Genomic DNA, 24849 nt, shown 5'->3' with positions numbered 1-24849 from the left:
ATGCACTTTCCTTTTGATATTTTACCCCTAAACATGCTGCCCTCAGTATTCTTGTAGCAGGATACTGATGGTATTAATGTTCAGTAGTACTACCTTACTTGATGGCTTGCCGTCCTGTTCTTGTATTAGTCCCTCCCCTTGTCATTTTTGGAACTCCTTTTTGCTTTTCATTAAACGCTTATTGAGAATGCATGTGTTTTCTCTCTCTCTCTCTCGTGCGAGCAGCATCTGAGCAGAATCAGTCAAAGGCTCTGCTAAAGGCATCCAGATGAATTTGGTGGGTGGGTGTCAAAAGTCGGGGGTTGACCGTGTCAAAAGCAAAGAGGAGTCAAGGTGAATCTGGAAGGAGGAAAGGTTGCTGTGGTGAGCGGACATGAAAAAGAGGCTTCACAGAGCGTTTACATGAAGTGAAGTTACTGCAAAACGCAGTGTGGTGCTCTCAGCAGAGTGAGGGAGGAGGGGCGGTGGATAACTGCGGGGCACACCGTCTTTGTTCTTATGCTATTGACTTACTTTGAAAAAATACTAAACTGGGCTTGAAAAACACTGGGAAGCCTCAAAAGCTGACGCTTTCAAAAGATTTAACAAGACGGGGAAACAAAATAGTTGGGCAGAGGGAAAGCCATTTGCCAAAGAATTGTCATAAGAAAGAGAGAAGCCTTGGAGACATGACGGCTGCGCTCAAAAACGGACCCACGCCAGCCACATAACTCAGGCTTCCACTGCGTGATTATTAGAATAATATGTTGCTGCCCGCGACCTTTGCTTCTTTGTATGTAATACCTTGCAGTTTATGAGTCCGGGACACATTTATATTTTGGTGCAGTGCTTTAAATGGGCCGGTACTGTCCGGTACTGAGTACCGGCACTTTTTTATTTTGAGAGGGAGAGTACCGGCACATCTCAAGAAAAACGTAGTGCTTTTAATTGGAGAGTACCTGCACTTCTCGGAAACAAGCAGGTACTGTGACACAGAGTACCTGCACTTTCATTTTTCCATTTCAAGCACTGTTTTGGTGGACGGCGTTTCCTCCGCCATGGCAATGGAGTAAATTACTCGTCAAATGTCCGCCATCCCAGCCAACATTTCAAGCAGTGGCAGGAACTGCCAGTTGGTCCGTTCCTGGCAATGTATTATAACGTTGGTGGAATGACAGAGCCGGATGTCCAAGTTACAATTTAACAAAAAAAAAAGTTGGATTTTCTTTCTGAAAATAATAAAACATTCCCCAACCCCTCTCTCCCCCCGACACCATGGGAGTTTCCTCTCTGCAATCGAGGCAAATAGCAGAGTATGTCTGAGGATAGGAGCTCTTCAGGCTCTCACATGCTTCTCGTAAAATCGCTCCAAGCGCTGTGAAAGGTGAGGTCGGAATGGGCTGGAGAAGGATTGACCGAGCTGTGTTCCGGGGGGGGGGGGGGGGGGGGGGGGGGGGCACCAGGGTAACTCCTCTTAACGCCTTTTAAAACACCATGAACCCTGTAAAGTGCTGAAAAGCCTTGGGCGTGTGATGTGCCTTTTAGATTTGAATCGCTTGAAAAGGTGTTTTAAAAAGTGACGTCAAATGCAGAATTCGGCTGTTACAAACAATACACGCAGACAAAAAATGTAACCGTTATATAGGAAGCAAAGGTGTGGTTGTGCTTTAGGAGAAACTATAATGAGTTTTCTGCAAACTAAAGCATCAGGGGTTCCAGAAACTTGCAACATTAATGCTTATTTTGGAGCATAAAAGAGCCCTAGAAGAATTGTGTTTAGAAACTTGAAAGAGTAGGGTTGTTGGAAGAATTCTGTTTTTTTTCTTCCATGCTCCTGTTTCTGATCGTAGAAATAAACGTGACCTGAAAAGGAGATGGCGGGGTTTCCAGCACAGGCTTATCTCTTTTATGTTATGCCTGTCGGAAACAAGGCATTTCAGTTTATTTTTGTAACCTCCCTCTGTTATTCACAAGCTCACCTTATACCACGCACCGAGCATAAGACGCATCACCGGGCAAAATCGGGGCAGAGGCAATGACACTGAGAGGGCGCAGATTCTTGGGCACTGTACCCATATGTGCTTCTAGCCCTTCTAGCCTAACGATGCCAATCTAAAAACCGCTCTTGCCAGGGAGTCAGGGTTGCAGACCTGCTTAAAACTACAAGTCCCAGAAGTCCTTGTGTGGCTGCGAATATCTCATTAACTTCTGGTGAAACGGCTTTTTGACCTTTCGCCTTTGCTACTATCCTTGAGTACTTTTGGTAAATGTTGGTGTATGTGTCCCCCCACTCACCCGTTCTTAGAGGCGTGTACTTTTCACTGCTGTTGCATGCACCCCCACCACTGCTGACTGTGCTGCACTTCCTTGTTCAATACTTTTCACCTGTACCAAGTACCGCCCATCAGTGCTGAGCACCGTGCTCACCACTACTGTGGCACCTAAGCATGTCTCCTTTCTAAACTTGCACAGTTGTTTACACCTGAAATCCTTATAACGTGTGGTAATGCAACTCTCCTCTCATATTAAACTGCACAACGGTCTTCACTTTGTCTCTGAATTCTTTAGCACGCGACTGAGGTGGGAGTTTTCAACATTCATATATCAAGAAACAAACAATGCATGGAATACTTCTGCCCTGCGTAACAGAATTGAAACTGTGAATCGTACCAGTGTTCACTGAAAGCAGTTTTGTGCAAGCGGTGGCAAAGCCAATAGGTCTGGCCTTGGCACTCATGCAAGTTTCTAATGTGATATTTTTCATTTAAAAATACTGTAGGCATCATACGTTTTAAAAATACAAATGTTTCTGTATAAAGATGGCTTGTGTATGTCCCCCCCCCCCCGAAAATAAAAATCACCTATCACAAAGATCAATTATGACATGAAAGCAGACACTGCCCCATCAGCCCTGGCACTGAAGTGGACTACTTTTTAGGTGGATGTGCAAATATGCACACACAAAATGCCTTCACTAACAGTAAAGAGAACCAGTTACTGATGTAGGCTGCCCTCTGCCCTGTGTTGTATGCTGTAGCAGGAGGTAGCAAAATGTGGGTGACTCTTGAACAGATCAGTGGCTGGAGAGGACTGACTGAAAGCCCCTGTATGAGTGCATACCAATGTAGGTATTTTTAATATGATTATTTTGAAGAAAAAAATTTGAATCTGCAACACAGCTAATGCTGTTTCTATGCCAGACTTTAAAACGGTTCTTACAAATCATTCACAGTGGCATGAAATACCCCAGTGTGCACATTCTTAATAAAAAAGATACTTGCTTTAAACCATCAAGCATATTTTAGAATTTTGGGAGCGGTAACAAAATTAATGAACTCTGTGTCCACACAGAGGCCAGCGCATCTATACCAGAGGCAGAATTCCCTAGTCACCCAGGTTCATTCAGTCGTAGCTCACTGAGTCCAGCATTTTCTTTGCAACCTGTGACTTGTCTTGCAGATTTAATAATTGATCAATAGGGCTTCAAACCCTAGAATGCAAACGAAAAACCTGGATAAGCTGATCATTCATGGACCTAAAAGAAATGGACAAGTCCCAGGGTGGCCAGGCTTCTTAATGAGGTGTTTTTTTGTTCACGCCCCACCATTTTCAAAATTCAGCAGCCACCACTGATATTTACAGTGTTTGGGAGCAAACTAACAACTACAGGCGGCGCTAATGAAAAAAACAAATTGTTCTTCTGAGGCCAAGTTGAGAATAAATGCACTTTGGTGAGCAACATTCTCCAGAGGAGAAGGAAAATGCTTAATAAATGAAGTGTTATAAGAGTCTGTTCTACATGTCTGACCATCACCCACAAAAAGCGCGGTCCTATTTCATCCAAGATGGCCCTTTCATCCAAAACATTTTGCCTTATTACAAAAGCATCTGAAGGGATCTGGTGAAGTCAACAACAGACTTTTCTTGCCAACTGTTGAACCGCACATCGCTCGCCCACACATAAATGTGCGAACTACTGGGCCCGTATTTCCTACATGGTGCACTTTCCCTGTTTCTGCGACGGCTCACCTTAAAGCAGATGCGTGACTTGTTGGTCTGTGATGACATTTTGGTTTATCATTTGTATAACAAGCATTGGCAATGCCAATAAGCCTCGCTTTAAAGAAATACTGTACATTTGTGCAAGCATTACAAGTAAATAGATATGTATTTGTGTGGAAGCAAAGAACTGTAGAATAATATTAGTTAAGGTTAAAAGGTCAGGTGACTGTTGCACTTCGAAGCCAGACCTAAACATCCTTGTACGTTAATGAGTGCACTCCTTCCATCTGCCCTGCTGCCACTCGAAAACACCATAAATTATCTAGTTATCTCAGCCATATTTATACCATTATGCTATGTGTGTGCCCCTGAAAGTTCAAGCTAAGGCAGCTGTAGAAATAAACAGAATGACGACAGATGTATGAAGGGCAAGCACTTATTTGTGGACGCACACAACATCTTCCCAATCAAATCATGTACTACTGGCCCCCAACGCGAGGACGGAGCAAACTCCCCTCTCTAGTGAGCCTCACATAATTGTCTTGCGACTGCTGTACTGGCAAGCCAGACCATAAAAACTCAATAAAATGTTTTAAAAACAAAAAGAAGGGTCAGGGCTACTCCCAACAGAAAAACATTAATGGGGGCTGTTTTAACTCTTCTAGCATTTTACCCTTATTAAGGAAGTAAGCATGTCTAACAGAAATTCCGCACAGATCAATATGGTAGTGCACAAGGATATTAACAAAGAGTCAACTTAACATAGCCACTGCAACAATACAAGCATAGTTTATGATAAATGGGACATGAATATCAGAAGTGCAATAAATGCAGAGTATTACATATTCACATTGTGGTGTCGAAACCGGTCTTGGGTGAGTGTCATCTCCACAAACATGGCAGAATATCTGAATGCACCAGACGGATGAGGTGCTACAACTTGTCCTAACTCTTACACGGACAGCAACAGCTATTTGGGCAAAATAACTGAAAATACAGCAGGCTAATACAGCCACATGTCAGAAACAAACCCTGATTTAACATGTACAGAGCTAGAACTGTGACTGCTGATGTCGTTTTGTGTCTGATGTTGTACTGTATAACTATAACTGTATAACTATATAGCCTGGCTGATGAGGGGTGAAACCCCGAAACCGGTCCCAGGATGCTTGTTTCCGGTCCAGGGAGAACCTGGCCTGGCAGTTCGGGCTGGACTGTTCCCATGAGGAACAGGGTCAAGACTGATTTGCATATGGCTGGGTTCAAACTGGGGTGGCATGGTGAGCAAAAGAATGGATGGATTAAACCCAGATCTGTGACTGGGGGTGAATGTTTGATTGGTTCCGCATTCCGTCCATCCAGTTACGCTATCCCACAGCGTTTGTGTTTTGCTTTGCTTTTGCCGCCCTAAGTGCGCCGGGTATGCCCAGACGTGGGTCCCGGGCTCACTGTGCCACTGGATTCAAGCTAGCCTGGCTGATGAGGGGTGAAACCCCGAAACTGGTCCCAGGATGCTTGTTTCCGGTCCAGGGAGAACCTGGCCTGGCAGTTCGGGCTGGACTGTTCCCATGAGGAACAGGGTCAAGACTGATTTGCATATGGCTGGGTTCAAACTGGGGTGGCATGGTGAGCAAAAGAATGGATGGATTAAACCCAGATCTGTGACTGGGGGTGAATGTTTGATTGGTTCCGCATTCCGTCCATCCAGTTACGCTATCCCACAGCGTTTGTGTTTTGCTTTGCTTTTGCCGCCCTAAGTGCGCCGGGTATGCCCAGACGTGGGTCCCGGGCACACTGTGCCACTGGATTCAAGTTATCCTGGCTGATGAGGGGTGAAACCCCGAAACCGGTCCCAGGATGCTTGTTTCCGGTCCAGGGATAACCTGGCCTGGCAGTTCGGGCTGGACTGTTCCCATGAGGAACAGGGTCAAGACTGATTTGGATATGGCTGGGTTCAAACTGGGGTGGCATGGTGAGAAAAAGAATGGATGGATTAAACCCAGATCTGTGACTGGGGGTGAATGTTTGATTGGTTCCGCATTCCGTCCATCCAGTTACGCTATCCCACAGCGTTTGTGTTTTGCTTAACTTCTGGTGTGAGACATCATATGAAAATTGAGGCTTTTAAAGTCTGTATCCCTCATTATGAGAGCTGTCTCACAAAAAATGTGCTTTTCAGTAATTTTATTCTGAATAGTGTTAGTAAATTGGATAATAATTTGATGCTATTGGAATCCTTTAGGAGTTAATATTGTTGGCTCATATTCCTGGGGGAATCTATGTTTTTCTCTGTTGTTGCTTAAGTTAATTATGAGTGGCCCACTGGGTGCAGAGTATCAGCACGATAGTTGTTGATACTCCGTGGACTGGTATCTCACACATGATCAGCCATTTTAAAACATCATATGTCAAGGGTGGAGTCATGTTGTATTACTGGCATTTGAGAATCCGCTGCATGCTTTTTAAGGGGGTGTTTAGGGAGTAGCACCTGCTCATATTACACTTAAAACATTTTATACAATGCATCAATTTTACCTGTTCGAGAGAGAGGAAGGCTGCATGAGGTAATACAAAAATAAGGAGCAAAGCGGGGAAGGAAGCAAGGGAGGGTTTGAACCCACAGTTTGTCTGGGAGGAAATGGAAAGAGTTTGGCGTAAGGTACTGCATGGTTTACAATGAATGGAAAACTATACCTAAAAATGCTGCTGTTCCTGGTGGCCCAAGTGCCTCAGATTTAGCTATGACTGATGCCAACGCCTAGGATTCCACTGAACATGGTAAAGCTGGCAGCATGACTATTTCATACCAAAATTAAAACTGGATTGAAGGCATACATAGAACGCATGACTTGACGCATGCCCGTTCTCAGTGACAGTCTCAGAAAAGAGAGCAGAAGACAAATCGCCAAAGAAGCGAGAGGTTCACTACAATCATAATCACAGCTGTTTTAGCCTTTAAGAAAAAAACAAAGGATGCACAGCAGTGTCACAAAATGCCCATTCATTCGTTACACCACCAACCCCTCTATACACACCATCTTATGGTATATGATCACTTTCCGTAAATGATGAGTGGGAAATGAAGGAGAGGAAGACAGGGTGCAAATTGGTGCACAAACCAACTGCAAAACATTTGATGAGATGAAGAGGTAGCGCTTACGAGTATGTCAACTATAACATAGTGATTATCCTCAGCCAGCAACGCCAATGCGGTCTGGAAATGTGATCTTAGTAGAGAGGTTTTTGATTTTTTTTTAATATCTTTCTGAAGTTTAGTTTCTGATAAATGATGTTGGAATTCAAATTGTATAAGGGCAAATTGACTGTTGCAATGTCACTCGCATAGCACTGTTACAACTTCACCGTAGTCACATCCAAATGTCCCCATCCGCACTGCAGCAGGAGCTCAGTATTGTCCTTCATGTCCTTAAGTCTGCGGTGGCTCTACGGCGTCTCCAAGAGTTCAGGTTGGCACTGAGTGATCAATGATAGACACAGCATGTTCCCTTTCCCCTTCCTTTGGGGCGAAATGTGCAAATCTGATCTGCTGAGCTCAGGGCCTATAAATCAATCAGATTTTCATAAAAATGCATCCATTAGTTTTGCAGCTATCTTTTGCATTCCAAACACAGTGCATGTCTTAATTTTCAAGAGGGGGCTGTACTCGGTGGAATTGATCTAATACAGAACAAGACGTTTTGGGAAGTAGCATCTGTATTTTCAGCAGTATGTGCCACCAGCACATTTAAATGGGGCGCAAAGTGGTGCGTAGGATTACGAGTTTTCCCAACTAATGAAAAATAGATGATGGAGGAAGGAAAAGCAGGCAGCTCACAGAGCTTATGGCGAAAAAATGCTACCCTTCAGCTCCCAAAATGTAGGGGTGTAAAGATCACATCAGTCCCGGCTGAGGTCCCATTACCTGGAGGCAGATGAAATTCGGGGTGTACTTTCCGGCTTACTCTATTAGTGGCCTATTCAAAATCACACCCGAAAAACTGCTTCTCTTCAAAACTGTGAAAAATAGCACAGGCGATCTTTATTTCTCACACATGCAGACGTAGTCACCTTCACAAAAAATGCTGTGGGGGTGATAATTTATGTTCCTCTTTCTATTACTTTGATTAAACAATTTTAGTGAACTATTTTGAAGCTGTTTTTATGTGCTATGTTTCAATTCACTCTGTTGAGTGTACTTTCATTCATGGATAATCCTCGGTGTCTGCTCACTGACAGTATGGCCTGCAGGCCTTCAGTTTCAAAGAAGCCAGACACTGGAGCCAGGTCAACCCACTAGTCGAGACCCGGTCAAAACACTAGTCCAGCCCTTACTCTGTGATTGTATTTCACCTCATGGGTAAATCTAGGATACATTATATCACTGGATATCTGCAAGATATGAAACGTGATCTGTTTTGTACCCAGTCCCTTCCCAATAGTGCCTGGGCATGAAACTAGCCCTTGTCATTCTGGTATTAAGTTGCTCAAAGACGCCATGAAAACTTTTCAATATAAAACCAAGAAGAACTGAAGTTAACAATGTGCTCTGGGATTCGGCGAGCAGGAGCTAAAAATGGCATCTGAACATTGGCCACTCCTCAATGAGCAGGAGCCGCCGTCATTTAACAAAAAACACTTTACATGAAGCTTGTCAGTTATCAAAAAGTGAAAACAGCACAAACAAAATCTACACAAACATATAGAAATGTTACAAACTACACATAACAAACAGAATAGTGTGTTACCAGTCTACTGAAAAGCGCTTGGAGCCTCGTCTGAGGTTCTCTACAATAAAACGCTTCTGATTACTTAATTATCTTGCAAAATGCATTGATACAAAGCAATCAGTTCCTATGTCGGTGAGCTGGAAGAACTAGCTCAATATATGTGAAGCAAGTGTCGATTTTGTTTCTTGTCACCTTGAATTGAGGGACCGCATATAAATACAAAAATCTGGCGAGATAAGATGTATCATTAATTTGCATGAGTTTTGAAACAGAAATCACGAAATCTGACAGGTGACAGACAGCTATCTCCAAGAGAATTCCAAACGATCCACTAGATCATGAAAAGTGCCTTTTGCAGTGGAAAGCCACAATAGCTCCTGGAAACTCCATTTATAAATTCACAAGACTCTTTTACATGACAAGTAGGAACTATTCAGTAACTAGCCCCAGCCTAGTTCTCTCCCAGTGTTCTATGATCTAGGCAAATGTAGAACTGAAAAGATTCTGTACACCTTACAGGCCTGGAGATTGGCAATTACTAACAGTACCGGGTAGGTAGTAAATTTGGTACCATGTGCTTCTCTCCGTGAATATATATAGCCAAGAGTACAACACAACCAGAATACATTTGGTTCATGGATCTGAATGTTCCACTATTCTTTACCGGTTTTCCAAAGGAAGGAAACATACTTTGCTTCTCACAGAAATATGACAAAAACATGAGATTGTGGTTTTATTCATTGCAAGGTTACCTGACCAAGACTGACTTCAGTGCTAAGCCCAGCAGAGTTTCCAGGCCATGCAATGCTCAGAGCAGGAGGCAGAGCTAAGGATGTTCCGCAAGGACAAGTCTCGATGGTGCTACTACAGAGAATAAGACCATATCTCAATGCACAGTGATCCCGGATATTGTCAATATCACTCTTTCGGACAACTCACAACACCAGATAATGTAAGCAAATGGCTAAATGGGCTATAGGGGTGAGAGATGACTCAAAGCTTGGATATTAACCGCTACTAGTAACATCCAACCAACACATATTCTCGAATTTTCATTACAAAGTGACAGATTTTCTCACATTGATCTTTAGAAGCTATAGTTAAAAAGTATTTGTATGTGGCTATGTCTGTGTGCATGTATAGAAGGACGCACGGATATATGTATTAGAGGAATGTGAAATTTGTGTAACTTGCATTCACATAATTATGCAAAATTTTGACATAAAATTTAAGACCACCAACTTGTAATATATTTCAGTGTGAAATGTGCCCTCAAGTCAATTTTTGGTGCACATTTAAACAAAAGCATCATGAACAGCAGCAGCTCGCATTCTGTTGCTAACATGATTTTGTGGTAAAATATTATTATGAATGGCACGCTTTGCTGTAAACTTTTACCACAAATGGTGTGTAATTACGTAAAGTGGTGTAATTACATAATTTCGTGAATTTCACATAACAAGCATAAAGCAAAGTTCCAAAAAATTACATAAATTATGCTGATGTTATTCAAATTTCACCCAGGCTTCGTTTGTGTGGGATTTGTCTTCTGCTAAAGGTTCAGGATTTCTGTGCAAGATTATATGCACTAAGCCCAAATGATCAAGGCAGGAAACCCTGCGGGATAAACAATAACTCCTCGGTTTAATGCTATTCTTCTTGTCAGTTCCAACCTACCAATCTCATGCTTTCCTAGTGTATACATACAGCGACCCATGCTTGCAATCTCAATTATTTACAAAGTGCCGAACCAGCAAGTCATTCTCACAGATAAACGCTGGCTGCTTCAATCTAAAGTGTGTACTTTCACACACATTGCACAACGTTTGCTCATGAGCTAAGGGAATAACTGGTTAATAACAGTCCCAAGTTTACAGAATGCATTTCTAGCAGTGCCTTCAACATCTCAACACCTGTCAAAAAATGTCAACACTCTGGTTTTGGCAAAATATGAATTTGTTTTTTTCTTTTCACCATTTACTCGAAATGAAACATAATGGAACCTGTCTTGTTGAATGTGAACAAGACATCACTGTCAGAGCCAACATTTGCCTAACTAATACTGCACTAGGAAAGGTGTTCAGTGGGGTCTCCAACAATGGCCCAAAAAGGAGGCAAGGGTAAGACTGAGCTCTGTGGAGAACAGCAGACTCAAGGGAGTGGAGGGGGTGCATCACTGAAGATCTTTGGATGAAAACTCTTCTGGGTAGTTTTTAAGAGTAGTTTTACTTGATGCTGACACATTCCTGCACAACTTCCTTTCGTTCTGGGTGTGTGGTGGGGCGAGGCAGTGTATTAGTGAGGCGGCACAAACAGACAGTGAGATATAACCGCAATGCAAAGTGTCCCGGGGCTATCACACTGCAGACCCCGTGGTGTGTGGAGGCCCCTGAGATCCAGGGGGGACCCTCAGCACAGTAAACTGTGCACGGGTGGCGGACCCCTGCCTGAGAGCTCGGTGGGTGGAGGCCTAGATTAGTGGTGGCCGCCAGTTTTAGGATGGAGGGGACGGGAAGCACACTCACACTCATTCTTTCACACACACTCGCATGCATGCACATCCATTAACAACACTCATCAACATTCAAACATACACGCACGCACCAAACATTCATTTAAAGAGATCACACACTTACCTTCGGCCTCGGAGGTCCCAGGAGGGTCACGCCTACAGGAGCTGTGACCTCTTCAGCCCAGCAAAAGTTCAGCTCAGGCAGCCAGGAGTCTGCGCAAATCGCACATGTCTGCTCCTGGCTGCCTGACCTGAACATGAAGAGTGTCTGTCAGGCTGACCTTTGTTCAGCCTGACCGGCACTCTTCATGAGGGGCAAAACGTGGGGGGGAGGGTGTGGCCCCTCCGCCCTTAAGGACGGGCCGCACCTGGCCTAGATGTATTTTGGAAGGGGGGAGGGCTCAAGTTTTGTTACCCCACTGGGCTATCACATTTCCTACTGACGCTGAACTTCAGCACACCCCTTTGACCACCGCTACATTAGAGCAGTGAAAAGCAGATGTTTCACTGAGACCCACTCTTTGGAATGCCTTCTTGTTCCAATGATGTTTTCTCAGAACTCAGAAAAACCAACAGGGTCGCAAGTCTTGCATTCGGTCTTTGACATGGAAAACATAAATGATTTCCCTTAAAGATTCCCCCAGCATTGATTGCAGTCGTTTTTTTCTACGTGTTCTCTTCTGCCAGAGGGAAAGTACAGAATTAGTCCATGAACCCAAAATGACAACTGTAGAAATCAGCGATTTCGGTAACATTCCCTTTCTTTTTTAAACTTATCTAGTCTATGCAATAATGAGTTACTTTTCAATAAATATTATTTGGATTCTGGTTCAGGAAGCTGCTCCTGTGTGCTTGCTCTAACTTATTACTTTTTACTTATTATCTAAAGTTGCATAATATCATAATTTTGGGAATTTTACATGAGATGTGTAATGTGAAACCGTTGAAATTACATGAGATAACTAGTTCCAAGGGAAGATGGTGTTGTGATGAAAGCATTTATAAAATAATCTGTATCATGAGCGGAGGCCATACACAAACGTGCTCTTGATGCTTTCATGAAAGGCAGAAGTGCAAATCACATTCTCAGTTTCAACCATTTGTAGGCAATATAAGGTGAATTCAATGTTTATAGTTAAGCAGTATAAGAGGGCCATCGGAGCACACATGCTACTAAGTATTCCAATCATTATTTTCAAATACAAAGCTTTCCCTAATGCTGTGCCATATGCAACTGGACATGCTGACATGGCTGATTCCCTAAAGTAACAAAAAGAGGCTATAGTAATCAAATATATCAAAGAAGTGAGGGACGATGCTGGAGAAAATGCAGCCACAGAATGATGTAGCTAAAGGAGTCTTTGCAATCCAGGACTTTCAAGTACTGGGTCACATTTGAGGCAAAGGTGACATTCATCAGGGCAAAGTGCTGTCATGTATTAATATTTCCATGACGTGTTTGGAAGGTTCGTTATATGAATTAAGGGGCATATTTAAGAGCCCCTAGCTCCACTTTGTGGCTTAACGCCACCTTGTAAATACGGCCCCTTCACATGCAGCACTTTGCGTGAAAGGGGCGTGCAATTGATGTTGCTGTGGGCGTGCCACAGCAACACCCATTGCATTTTGACACTGCCCCAGATTTACGAGTTTTCGTAAACCTGAGGCAGCGCCAAAATCTAACGCCACCCTAGGGGTGGCGTTAGAGTGGCACAACAATGAGAAATGCTTTTATTTCTCCTCGTTTTGTGCTATTTCTGTGTGTGCTGCAAACATTTTGCAGCACACATAGAAGGAGCAAATCACCATTGACGATTGTTTTTGTGGAGGAAGGTGTCCCTTCCTGCCCAAAACAATCTTCCCCTCAACGCAGCCATCCTTGCACTATGGTGCAAGGGTGGTTATGTTGGCGCGGCAGCAAATTTGGCACCGGCGGGAACACAGGGGTGCGCCGTATTGTTGTAAATATGCATCCCTGTGTTTTGAAAATGACAGTGCGCGCCGTGCACCCTCATTTTCCATTAAATCTGGCGCTAAGTCTCTTCAGATCTTGCACTTGAAAGTAAAACTGAACATCAAATATTGGAGAAGGTGCCATTGGTATAAGTCCATAAGAAGAGAATGTTCTCTGATGGTGACCTACAAAGCACGATCACTGCTTTAAATAATGTATGTGTTGTTACTGTAGTAGCAGCTTCAGATTTTACCACCAAACTAAAGGACTCACCAAACTGAAGCAATCATCAACAAATAGGATGGATAAAGATGAGCACCAGATACAGTAGATTAGGAATGTCCCATGATAACCTATTTAGTTTCCGCAGTAAACTGCATGAAATCATCACGAGCATCGTGGCCTCCACTAAAATGTGCTTGCATCTATTAAATGCTAAAAGCATTGGTAGGAACACATACCAAAGGCTCCTGCAGGAATGTTTGAAGATGTTAACAACCCAAACCTCAGAACCCTTCTGGCATGGAATCATCCCGTGCCTTAAAAACAAGTCAATGAAGAATAACGAGCGGTCTATTTCAAGAAACCTTCTTTCAAGACCGTAGACTAATGGCACTGCAGTAAACAAGTTTAGCAGAAATTAGAGGACATGCCATTAAAAAGAAAACAGCTGATGAATATACTTGTTTCTATTGCATGTGCAGAATGGTTTCTTAAACAAATCTTTAGCATCACAGTCGATTAAAGCATTTGGAAATGGCTGTGTTGTCATTGGGAAGGTGCCTAAAGCAACCTATAGCAGAACTGCCTGCATCGTTGTTGGTACAGCTGCAGTCCAAAGAGTGAGGATGAGTTCACAACATTTGGTGACACAGGTGGAATTTCTGAAACTACTACTGAAATCAGTATCAGTATGTGATGGATCCCATCAATGAAACAATATTTTGATCAATATGACTATGATCTGACAAAAATAGTGAAATTCAGGACAAAGTGGACCTTGGAACTACGCCTCCTGTTCTTTTGAAGCATTTCATATCTTCCATCCACTATAAATCACAGCTCCAGACGTCTTGCACAAACCCGGAATTTGTTGCAGTCAACTGCTACTCTTGCATTGCTTGCAATCATCGGAGGTGCTAGATGCATACACTGCAGCCAATGCATTTAAAATTGAACAGACAGAATCTCTGGGGTCAATGGAAGTCTCAGCTGGAGGAAGCTTGCCTCCTTGCATTATGCAGCATGCAAGAGCGCGATACACATACTAAATGTATACATCATTTATGTCTCTGTTTTTCTTTTGCATACCGAGCTTCAATTGTTTATGCTAATGAAACCTTCATTTCTTACGTATCTGTCTCTCCCTGTTGATTGCTCTACATGGCATCGAATGACAAGTGTTAACACATGCCAGAAAACCTTGACGCCGGCTAGAAGGCCTGCCTTGACATATGTTTTGTGGTATATGCATGTCCCTTGACATATAAGAAGACTCAGACAAAAAAACAACAACAGAAAACGCAACCATTATTAGAATGGGGCATCAATATAGGGTTAGTCCTGATGAAAGCCCAGAACCTTTTGACAGTCCACTCATAGGGCTGAAATGTGACGATGAGAAGTTAAGGTTGGAAGTATAGTAGCCCTCCCTAAGAACACCTATGTATTTATATTTTAACGATACCAAAAGAACCCAATAATAGAGGGAAACCATTGTGGCCTTTAGGTTGTTTTAATCTTTTAGACCCCGGTAGGAATAATACTCAAAGAGCTCCCTGGAAGAGGGTTGAGCCCACCCTGGCTTACAGGGCCAAGGTGAGACTCGATGATGATGCCTGACACCAATAGGATCCATAAACAACCTTTTTGGATTTTTCTACCACATTTGTCACCAATTCAGACTGTGTAATGACTTAAGGCTACAATTAGCCTTCCCTGTGGTTTGTATCAGAACAGGATGGTCCACTCACTTATCACCAACTCCCAGACCAGCATCAGCATTGATGCTTGTACATCTAACTATAGAAAGATTGAATGTATTAGAACAGTGGTTCCCAACCTGTGGTCCGGGACCCCTGGAGGTCCGCTAAGCCTTCTCAGGGGGTCCGCGAGAGCCTAGAAAATTTAAATATATTAACAAATATTGACAAATTAGGTCCCCAGCTTCCAGTAATGACTCAGGCGGGGTTCCCCAGATTCCCATGATGACTCAGTGGGGGTCCCTGGGTTCCATTAATGTTAAAGTGGGGGTCCACAGAAATCAAAAGGTTGGGAACCACTGTATTAGAATCTTTGTGCACTCTACTGACTATTTGATAAATATACCCATTTTCAGCTCACATTCTCACTTTACCATCGACTCCATGCATTAGCCAGCAGGAGAGGACTCGAGTGTCAAGCACATCACTTGAAAGTTCCATCTGCTTATCACAAACAATCTCAGACTGCTAGACATTCAGGGCTAGACCCTACTGGCAACTAGGGTTCCACATCAACTCCCAACACCAGAACTGTCCAGGGCTACTGCCTGCCGTCTTGTTACCCTAGAGTTCCAGTTCCACTGGATGCAATAGTATTGCAGGGCCATAGCATATGTAACAGATCATATCTATACACTATCAGGAATAAAATATAATAAGTATTTTTAGTTCTTCTGGTGTCAAATCTGACTAACAGGGAACAATAACTTTCTAATGTTTAGCTACTACATACACATACAGGCACTGGCATAGCCAATTGGTCGGGTTTAATGTGCTAGCGAAGGGAGACTTAGCACATTTCACCTAGGCGTGGGGCAAGGACCCAGCAGAAAGTAGTCCCTCATACAGTTAAATACAAGCACTCAATTGGAGGTGGATGGATACACCCTTATAGGCAATAGCAGTAAGTGAGAGATGAGTTCTCGACTGGCCTGAGTCAAGAAACGATTAAGAAAGTCTCAAGCCAATGGCTAAAAGAGGCGGGTGGAAAAAGGCAATATATATTATTAACAGTAATAATCTGCACTGTCAAAACTCGCACCTGAAAGCAGCCACTGCATGGCGTTCTTCTGAAACCTGGCACATAACAGTCTAGATTGGACCTTACTTTTTCTGTTGTCACAGAATTGTTAATAGCTTTTCTGTTCGAATTTAAACCACTCTGAATTTTGTGTCAGGGCTTTTAAAATACATACGTCCAAGGCCTGTTTAAAAAGAAATTTAAGTTAGCCTAAGAACAAAATGGAAGAAGTAACTTACTGTATACCGCACTCAGGCCACGTGAGGTTCTTCCTCGCTTTTCACAGCTTCAAGGACTTACACAGTGCTAATGCTCCCAACGCAGCTTTTCTTGGACTTTGGCTGTAAACAAAAATAGAAAACTTAACATCATCTGCAATTCATGCAATCTCAGTTTCGCAATTCTTATAATGTGTTTCAGCACTGCAGAGACTGTAGCAGTGGTAACCTCTACACACGGTTGGAGCACTAATGCTTTATCGACAACAATACTCATTTTCCTGTAAAGTGGTTTGAAGCTTACAAGCATTTACGTGACAGCAACGGAGTTAGCGACCTATCCTTTCCAATTACATCACTGACAGTGAAGCACTCAGTGGTTACCACGGCCCGCCTTGGTATGGAAATAAACATATTACACCCATAACAGGATAATCATAATACCTTTGATCGTCGGTAACTTGGAAAATCAAATGTGACTGTAGTTAAAGAATCCACAAGAAACACAGGGGACCGGTTTCTCTCTTAATACAGATTACCGGTAATCTTGCAATTTGCATAATGTTGGCTCGCATTGTCCCAAATACTTAAAGGCTTGCCGCTGCCTTTCTGACACGCAGAGCTCCCCTGGTGAAGTTTATCAAAACCAGTTACTGCCCCGGAAGCGGTGGCCTTGTTACAACAGGGGTGTCCAATGTAGCAGCAGGAGGACCAGATTCATGCCAGCGTCTCAGCATCTCCAAATACGATACATTGACATCCAGTGAACAAGAGCGCTTTTGAGAATTTGTTGCCAGATTAAGCGCTATGACACACTGGAAAAAAGGCAATTCTGAGCTTCTGTTTGTAACACGCCGTAGTAGCGTCTTAAGGCTGCTGCCTTGTGGAAGCGTTAGCGCCGGTAACAAAACAACATTTAAATGATTACCATAGTCAATGATTAGTTTAACATTCTGGCATGTATCTGACCCTACAGTACCCCGTTTTACCAGAATCACAGCTCCGTGAAGCGGCTACTCTCACCCCTTGTTTGACAATGCCCGACAACCGTTTCTAAAGAGATCCACCTGCAGACATCCCCTATGAGTAGATAGTACGTGGTTTAATGTTGCAGGCACTTTAAATAGGCTTCGTGGCACTTCTGTAAACTGCGCAAGCTTTGTCTTGTGCCAATATGAATGCTTCACGCTTAGAATACACCAAAGCTGGGCTACCCATGACCTCTCCTGGCGTTCTAGGCCAAGGTACTGAATGTCATGTGCACATCCTGGCCAGCCTCTTCAGACATGCAAAGCGGTTAGCAAGGGGCCAGTATTTAACCAAAACAGTGGCGTCACCGGCCATTTTACTATTACACGATCGCTGGACGGTTTGGGAGCCCGGATGATGTACTGCTTTAACTGCTAACCAGGCACATTTCCGGTTTTGGTTTGATTATACAGGTCAGATCAGTGTCATCTGAGTAACTGTTGCCATGACATGACATTCTAGGCTGTTTTTTAAAAACTTTCCTTCTCCTGGGTGCTCATCCTTTTGTAAATATTGTGTGTGTATTAAGTTTTATTAACTTGACACGGTTGCTGTATTTTATGTGCTTTTATGGTCATACAATGGACCGAATAAAGTTTTATGATGATGAGTAATTGTTGAAGAAATCACGCTTCTCCATGGGAACCGTCCCCCAAATTACATACATAGACAGTGGTGCAAAAACTATAATGACCCAACTATTAGAAAGTGCTGAATGGTAGTGGAGGAAAACGAAATTTGACACCACCCCCTCCAAACAAAATAACTTTTTTTCAAAACAAGGGCATTGTTTTGTGAATGACAGTTCACAGTAGACCTTGTTGATACTTTTCTTGTTACCTTTATTCCTCCTTTATATGGTACTTTGACAAACAGAGAAAGAGCCGGCATGTGTTTCGGCCATTAAACAGATGGGGCTTCTGCATGACGAATAAAAAGCAGCTGATGGTTTGGATTCTTCATTCATTCTGTTAAACTGGATACCACTGGAGCTTCCAGTAGCCCTCGTATCTTGGTGGTTGCTGAAATGGTAGTCATTTTGGGCAGTTCCAAAAGGACTGTAGAATACAACTAGTTAATCAAAAGGTAGTGCTGAAATTTGCCTTGAACTTATCAGTAGTAATTCGGCCAGAGTAGTGAAGCAGACTCAACAAAGAGTTGAGTAGGCAGGATACCATGGAACAGGTCACCACATTGTTGGAACACAGGAGAAGTGGAAGCCATGGTACGCTGAAAAGTAAGCAAACATCACCAGTTCGATAGTGGGGCTTAAGATCATATGTATTCCATGACTAAGAATCTACAAAAAAATTGCCTGAAGGAACTCAGTTTAGCTAACCACACCAATGTATACATTTTTAATGAGCGCTTTATTTTATTTTGTTTGTCCCCGCTGCTTTCAAAATTAATTCATGATTTCTTATCCAAGCACATGTGGATTTGTGTCTATTTTTTAGGTTATGCTCATATATTTGACTACAGCTTGCACAAGGCTTACGTGGCATTATTCCACAGTGTACCTGCATAGGCAGTTTAACCTCACCTCCAGGTCTCCGTGCAAGAAACATTGTTGGAAAATAACAGCACCATTTTTAGCTCTTGCACACCACATAGGGCAAGCTGTCTGCTTGTGAAAGACCTATTGTGAACTTACAGTGGGCTTACAGCACACCCACTGCTTACCACTGGTTAACTTTGTCACTATCATTTGCTTGCTTCGCATTCAATACCTTGCCTTGCCTTCCTCTTTCTGTGTCTGTCTCTCTCTTGGAGCATAGCCTCTTTACCATCCACTTGACTTGTTAACTTTTATCCTTCCACTACTCCCTTTAAGGGAACTGCTATTTACTTTTTTGTTAAGCACCACATGACAGTGCATGTGTTTTCCAGCTCTCTACTGCGCCTCTCATCCTTCCAATACTAGTGCCCATTGCTCCATACTGAACTCTCCCTTGTGTGCTGCTCAGTCTCTCGTGCATTTTCGACACCAAACTCCTCCACCACCCTGCTCTCAGTCTTGTTCTCTACATTGTGATTTTCCCCACCCCTTGCTGCTTTCTCCCTTGTGCACTGTTTTACCCCTCCACATCCAACCACTTCTCCATTGCCCCCCATCCCCTATCCTTTTTTTTATTGAGAGCTACCACAATTCATGTTTTCGTTTACCGATCCAAGTGATGTTGGACAGGTAACGAAAAGAAGGAAAATGTTGCCTATGTTATTCTGTAGGCATGCACATACATGATGAAATATGTGTGAACCTAAAGAATGTGACGAGCACAGCAGTCGTGTCACTTTTTTTTCACAAAGCTGTGTAGCATCAGCAAAAAGCATTTTGTTTTTTGGCTCTGCTGTTTAGCATTGTCAAAAAAATCCTGCACAAATAAGTTCAAGAGCTATGGTTACAGTGCTTCCTGTCCAATTGGGGCCATTCATTTTCACCGGCCTTGTACAACATACACTGGTCTTCAGCAGGTCATTATGGCCAATGTGGATGATCCAATGCAGACAGAAAGTTCCAATACTGTCTTGCAACTCCAGTCTGTGTGAAGAAAGGGTTTCCTTTTGCCTGAATAGGAATATGGAGCATTAGCGTCTTCCCTAGGCATATCTTTCTAAAAAAGCAGGCATAATCGAGGGTTTTGCAAAGTTTGTGAAATGCAGACCTTTCAGTGAAGCAACCTTGTGGAACTATCATCCTCTTTGCTATCGGCATGCCTTCTTTTTACGTCCGGGCGGCCAAATCTAAACTCCAGGACCATATGATGGGTAGATTTCAAGTTATGCTGACAAAGCAAAACTTAGAGGGTAAGGAAATATTTGGTGCGAAAGGAGCCCAAAGTAAGAGAAGCTAAGGGCCATATGTACAAACACCTTTTCCCATTGACACAGAATGGGAAAAACCCTTTGCTACATCTGGCCCTAAGTGACAGAAAGCTGGTCTGTGTTTTGCTAGTTGTAAGGTTCCTTGGCAAGAACCACAGGAGTGTGAGGAAACTCGAGGGCTGGCATATATTGTACTTCCTCCCTCCCCCCCTCACTTATGTCTGAATCATTCTGCATCAGGAAGCACACAAACTGTTTAGTCTACTACATGCTTTGTCCTCAACAAGTACCTCTAAACAAAGCTGATGAGACTAAAGAATCCCGACATTTTTTGCATTTTTGCCTGGAGCTAAAGGAAAACCTTGTCCTCTCACAGCTTTACGTTAGTATCCAAGAAGGCTCCTGCTGTGGAATGTCTTGATGAAGCCTGGTTGTGTTCATTGAACACAGTGGCTTGAAAAATACAGAAATGGTACTGGTCTTGATATATTAATGGTTGGGGTGTGTGGAAACTGAGGTTGGGCTGTTGAGTGAATTTTAAAAATGCAAGCTGACACTCATGCAAAATGTATTACACCACTCCTAAAGAGAAGCCAAGCCCAGCATTTAGTTACCCACTTCTACCGAAGACCAGTTGCCATACCTATGATATCAACAACAGCAGACAATTAATTGCTTTAGTTATTACCTAATCCTTTTGATTATTCCTTTTGGGGACCTACAATAAAACATGTTCTCAACTAAACCAAGGTATGTGCTTCCAATGCCTATACATGCCAACCAAAATATCATTGTGAAGAAAGGGTAGGGGGCATAGTTACTAGAAAGTGGAACAGGAAGTGCAGCAAATGCCCTTGCTGCGCTGCCCTGCGCCACAGGGAAAGGGCAGAAATGGACCTTATTTGCTAAATATGGTGCATTTCTGTCCTCTCCCTCTACGCTGGCAACTTTTGGCTCTCTAGCGCCAACGCAGGCACCCTTGCTCCATTGTACAAGGGTGCCTGCGTCGCATGCAGGATTGTTTCTGTGCAGGAATGGGGCCCTTCGTGCACAAAAACAATCCTGGGAGGCTTTTTCCTCTTCTGTGTGTATGGAGAATGCAGCACACATAGAAAGAGGAAAAAATGAGGAGAAATAAACATATTTTTCCTCATTACGTCTCCCCTGGGAAGGCGTACGGTTTTGACGCATTACCAGGTTTACATAACATTGTACATCCATGAATGCATCAAAACCCATGGGTGTTGTGTGGGAAAACCCACTGCAATGCCCATGCACCTCCCCCTGACACAAAGTAAGTCAATGCAGTGACTTGCGCTGGCTTGTCTTACTCCATATCTACGAGGCTATGAAGAACCACGCAACGTAGCTTTGCGCGGCCTCGTAGATATGGGTCTGCACTCTGTGCTGTGTCAAAAAAAGTGATGCACTTGCGGTGCACAGGGCTTGTAAATATGCCCCTCAATCTCTGAACACACCTGTAATGCAGAGATAAGACAGTGCACCATCAGTGACCATCATAGACAATTATTACATTTCTTATAAATGCCAGAATGTCTGGCTTTGGTGGATGGGTTAAAAAAATCTGCAAGCAGGCATTTTCAATTGAGGTTTCTGCAATGGCTCAGTTAACCTGTGTTGGCCGTTTCGTGCAAGAAAAACGTGAACACTTAATAAAAGGAAGGAATTATATCGTTCCACCCGTTTTGCTGTGCTTAAATGATCACATCCAGTTGTTGAGCTCAGGTGCATTTTGGAAAATGTCTTCATGTCGCCTCCTCTAGCTCAAGAACGGCCAAATTTGGTCGAAGATAGCATGGTCCATGACAATATTCAGAATAAGAATACACAATTAATGTCCACAAAATGAAATAGACTATGGTAATTCTGAAGTTCTGGGATATGATACATTCCACACAATGCAACAGTAAGTGGTAAACGTGAAAATACGGTACATGATAAATATCAGTACAGTGAAATAGCCGGTGGTAATCCTGAAATTCTGGAACAAGATTAATGTTTGTACAATGAAATAGACAATGGTAATCCTGAAAACCTGGCATGAACTCTTTACAGGCACTTCGGTAAATTAACAAAGTAAAATTTTTAGCATGAAAGTGCAAAATAAAACTAAACAAGCATTAGCTAGGACAATAGGTTTGTCTTGGGCCTAAATGTGCTTTTCGTGCCACTGATAGGATAATGCATTCAACAAGTCATCAGACATGAACTCGATCACTCGAATTTGCATGCATCCATCCACTTATTTGTTCTTGCGTTCACCTGAAATAACCACAATGAATCACGCACAAGCTCAATAACGTACACACTTAAATCCATACAATCTTTCGGCTTCGTCTTCTGTCACCCTCGGCTGAAGCACAGTTCACATAGAAAACGACACTTCCAATAAAAAGCACAGCATGCACTCCAAGGAAAGCTGAAAAGGCCAATCAGTAATCCCAAATAGGTCAGGCTGAGGGACAAAACACCTTCAAGGGAATTAAAACTTAATAACCAAGGCAGTAAAACACTAATAGGGACGTAGAAGTGAACTTATCTCCAGCAGTAAAGAAGTAAAGCGAAAATGGACCTGTTTCAATCTCACAATTATCAAAGATTGGACTGAGCTGAAACTGAAGCCATCTTAGATTCAATGGCCCTTGGAGGATGCTGAAGCGAGGAAAGCTCGCAGCACCCATACTGGGCAGTACAGAAGAGCCCCCTGCCTACCTGGCACCCGTGCCCCAAAATAGGCCATGAACAACAACTGCATTCTTAGTGAATTTCTGCTGAAGGGTTGTGCATATATCAGAATAAGCTAGGTGCCAGCACCCATTACCAGACATCTAGGTGGAAACGTATGTTCTGGAGCTATCCTGAGACATCTCATATGGAAGCAGACGCGCCTCTATAGCTATAACTGTTTCTTTGCTCCAGAGGAACACTAATTTTATTTTTGCCATCACAATACCTTTTCCTCCCTCACCATCTGGCCCTAAACTTGGGCATAACACATTGACCATACCGCCTTTGTTATGATTAGCCACACTGTTCAAAAGATGTAAGGTGGATGTGGGGTGCCACAAATAACATGAGCATGCCCACAGTAGATGTTCTGTGTGTATAACTCCGAAACCCCTGGACAACATACCCTCAAATTCTTGGTCTGGTGTATTTTTTTTTAGTATTGTCATTTATGAGATTTAAGGCAAAATGTGAGCATCCAATGCACATGCATTATTGGGGTTGCTCGAAACCTATGGAGAATCATTCCTGAACAATAGAAAAATGAAAAAACGCGTACACACCATTGCAGCTCATGTGCGCTCAGCCCTCTACCCTCAATGTGCACTAATACTGGGGTGGAATGAATAAAAAAAAAAATCAAACATCACAGTGAGAAAACTGAAGCAGCGCATAAGAGGGCGCTCCTTGTTGATACAGGCTGGGGAGGGATCAATAAAAAGAAGAGGGTCTTCACGTCTAGCCCACCTGTGGCTGGCTAGGATACCGGAGTCCTAGACCGAGATGTAAAAAAAAAACCGCTTCCTGGCGCTGTAGATTATCTAGGCCCACATGCCTTAGGATATTTTTGCCATGCCCCCTGGTCATGCGGAAGTGGCGGGATGGGTAGGAAGGAGCCAGCAGAACCTGCACTCACTGCCCTTCACTGGTACCTGATGCCCACATTGTTGAAATGTGGCTGGTGTTAGTAACCCCCACAACTCCACCAAGGGGCGAAATGCGAAGGGACGGGGTCGAGAGTTTATTCGTGCCCACGGATGGACGGGGACTTGATGGACTTGATGGATCCAAGTGTAGGAAGTACATGATAAACCCCACTTACTTAAAATAAGGCAGGGAATAAAAAAAGAGAAAATGCTGGGGCAGCCCGCAGCATTCCCAGTGACATCTTCGTATTTGTGAAGATGGCGCCCGTGCAGCTTCACCCATGCCCAGATAATGCTGCAGGCCACGGGGGGCCCAGGCACCTCAGAGCTGTTCTTGCACCCTGCTCAAAGGCGCCAGCAGGCACGCTCTCAGTTTTATACGCCTCTGTAGAATATATGAACAGACTTGTAGAAACGCACTGATAAGTGGCTACATCTATAATGGGTCTGTTAGTTAAACAATTGCTCATGAAACCCTTCAGGGCATACTTCTGACTTGCTAGTTATTATATGACATTCAGGGCCTCGTTACAACATGTATCAAGTTGGCTACTTAAACGAGTATAGCAAGACTACTTAATGTGAACTGACTGAGGAGACCAATTTCACTATAATTTCCAAGAGAAGCGACTGCAGCCAAAATGTCGGTTGTGGGTCTCTCATGAGGGGCTCTCGAGGTGGGGTTGAAGAGCACCGAGCTATGGTCCGCCCTGACATGATTCGCATGGACCCGTAAAAGGACAGATCTGACGCAGTAGTACCTTTACTTACCCCTGGATGTATTAGGCACCCTAAGGTCCTAAGAAAACTTTTTTTTAATTGGCCGAATATGTATAGATCTTAAGTAGGAATGGGAAACTACCCTGTGGCGATCCCTCAGTTCTGGGGACCTTATGGGAAATACAGCTCCAGCAAATACGGTGCA

The 24849-nt window shown here is 43.3% G+C and overlaps 1 protein-coding gene across 3 annotated transcripts in view; it reads right to left on the bottom strand.

Moving 5' to 3' along the window:
* The window catches only part of ATXN1 (ataxin 1), a 1071340-nt gene that overhangs the window by 857378 nt on the left and 189113 nt on the right, over positions 1-24849 (bottom strand). For all 3 annotated transcript variants that reach the window (XM_069218776.1, XM_069218777.1, XM_069218778.1), the window contains exon 2: positions 16417-16518. The gene's annotated coding sequence lies outside the window, so the exon portion shown is untranslated. The remainder of the gene's footprint in view (positions 1-16416; positions 16519-24849) is intronic.

This window comes from Pleurodeles waltl, chromosome 2_1 (assembly GCF_031143425.1).
Source record: "Pleurodeles waltl isolate 20211129_DDA chromosome 2_1, aPleWal1.hap1.20221129, whole genome shotgun sequence".
In the NCBI taxonomy this organism is placed as follows: domain Eukaryota; kingdom Metazoa; phylum Chordata; class Amphibia; order Caudata; family Salamandridae; genus Pleurodeles; species Pleurodeles waltl.
The sequence above is the reverse complement of the archived record's forward strand: the minus strand, read 5'-3'. Positions and strand labels throughout refer to the sequence as shown.